Here is a 2,660-nt window from a genome sequence, read left to right as displayed (position 1 = left end):
CAAATCCACCACTCAATAGAAGAGTTCACTGATGGGATGCTACTATACCCCTATAAGTGAACAAAAGTTTCTGGTTACCTGGCCCTTATCATGCCTGGGAACCAGTAGTGCCAGCAGAAAAAAAAAAATCCATTCTACAAGGTTGAAGTAAAACTGGCCTATTTGTATTGGGAATGGAGCTCATTGCTTAAAAGCAAGCACATGAGTCTGGTTATCTGAGGTAAATAACACTGAAGACAAGGGGGAAAAAAGACTTTTTCTTCTCCAAGGAAGAAATTTTAAAAGTATAGCTGTTGATGGAACGTTTCTACTGCCAGATCTGCCACCCTGCCAGAATACCAATGCTGCTTATCTCAGTGATAGAGTACACCGGGAAGTCTGTAGAGGAGAAGCAGCCCTGGTGTTGGTTAACATTTCCGATGAAAATATCATAGATTGGAGCCCTTATGGCTTAGCCCAGATAGTGGAAGGGAAAGAGTTAAGATAAAAATAGAATGGCAGTGATGAGACTTACACTAACAATCAAACTGCCAATGACACAGTAATGTGGCATAGAGGAAAAATGACTCCTAGAGTCCCTCATGCTCCTGGAGGACCAATTCAGTATCATCTTTGAAAGTTAGTTACCGCATTAAAATATAGGTCAGCATAAAAAAGTTATATATGGAAAAATCTATCCTCCAATTCTTTACATCTAAAATTTTAAACGAACACAACGCATTTTGCGCAGGCATGTGTTCACCTCCCTTACTTGTTGCTTGTAGGACCTAGTCATTGGAACCCCTCTAACTATACCATCACATGTCACAATTTTTTTTTAAAGTTTGAAAGTTTTATTTATTTATTTATTTATTTATTTATTTATTTATTTATTTGCAGAACTAGGGATTGAACTGAGGCCCTTGTGCTTGCCAGGGAAGCGTTTATTTCACTGAACCATCTCCCCAGCCTGCAATTGTTCTTTATGTACATGTCTAAATTCTTCTATTAGCCTTAATTTTTCTAGGGATAGCATTTATATTCTCAAGGCAAAGAACAAAATTTGGCTTCCCGTACAACTATGACACCCGTGGCAAGAGTCTCCTTCCATGATGCAGTTTGAGCATTTACTAGAGGAGCTAAAAAAGAGACCAAAAAGAATGATTAGACTCTGGATAGTTATAATTTTAGAAATAATAGCAGTCACAGCCACAGCTGCTACAGCTAGAGTAGCATTGAGCCAAGATGTACAAACTGTTCCCTTTGTGCAGCAGTAGCACAAGGACTCAGAACAATTACAGATACATAGATTCAAAATTAAATACTAAGATAAATGGTTTAGAACAAGCTGTCGCTATGCTAGGACATTGAATTGTCAATCTGCAGCGTCAACTTGGCTTAAAATGTTATTGAAATATCTCCTCATTCTGTGTAACTCTGATTCCATGAAATCAAACTTATTTCCCATGGGAAAATGTAAAAAAACAAGCAAACAAAAAACATTTATTGTATCATGATAACATTACTTCTGATATTCTGTCTCTTCAGCAACATATTGATAATACTTTTACAAAACAGTTGTCAGGGGGGCTGGGGAAATGGCTCGTTAGAATGACCTGAGTTCAAAACCCCGGTTCCACCAAAAAAATCCCCCCCAAAACACAAACAAACAAACAAACAAACAAACAAAAAACCCCAACAATTGTCAGGGTTGGTCAGATAGCTCAGGGGATTAAAGCACCTGCTTTTGCAGAGCGCAGCAGCTGGGGTTCGATCCCTGATGTGTCGTGCTGGTCCTGCCCCCAGGGCGTGCTGAGATGGCAATTGGGACTGGATGTGGTGGCAAGTGCCTGTAATCCCAGCACTTGGGAGGCTGAAAACAGGAGAATCACTGTGAGTATGATCTATGTAGTGAGACCCTGCACACCCTGTAGACCCTGTCTTAAATTCATAAAACATACAAATAAACAAAAAACAATTGTGAGAATTGTCTGGCACTGATTTGTTACAAGGCATCTCTGATGGCATTGAAAGCCTTAATCCTCTTCAGGCTATTCCATGGTTTAGTGGGAGTGTGGTAATACTCTATGTTGTCTCTGTACTGTTTGTGTAGCTTGCATAGCCTGGCAACGAGGACAAGCCTGCCAACAAGCCATGGATCAACAGTCTACAGTCCTTGTGATGATGCTTCATGAAAATTTAGCAAACAAATAAAAATGGGAAATGTTAGCTATATGAGACAGGAGATTATTGTCCTCTGCAAGTAAGGAAGAAAGAGTTTAAGAACAAAAGCTTGAGGAAATGTGTCATCCGTGTTAATCCCAGCAAGTTGGATACAGGGAACAACATGTTCCTGGAGGCACCTGTCTGTTTTTTGTTACTTTAACTGGGATATTACCAGCTAATGATACGTAAATTTACAGATTGGTAAATGCCAAAAGGTGATGTAAAAAAAAGATTATTTACACCAAATTAGTTATGCACATTCCTTAGCCTTTTTTTTAGCTTTCAATAAATGTAAGAGATTTCCCTGGCTCAAGGCTCACTTAGAGAGAGACTAATCTCAGTGAGAGCTCTGAAGCTTTATTCATTAGGTCTTCTCATATTTGTTTCTTTTGGTACTGACTGATAGATAACACACAACATATAACGTGTGTGTGTGTGTGTGTGTGTGTGTGTGT

This window comes from Octodon degus, unplaced genomic scaffold (assembly GCF_000260255.1).
Source record: "Octodon degus isolate 3935 unplaced genomic scaffold, OctDeg1.0 scaffold00100, whole genome shotgun sequence".
Lineage (NCBI taxonomy): Eukaryota > Metazoa > Chordata > Mammalia > Rodentia > Octodontidae > Octodon > Octodon degus.
This window is presented reverse-complemented; position numbering follows the sequence as displayed.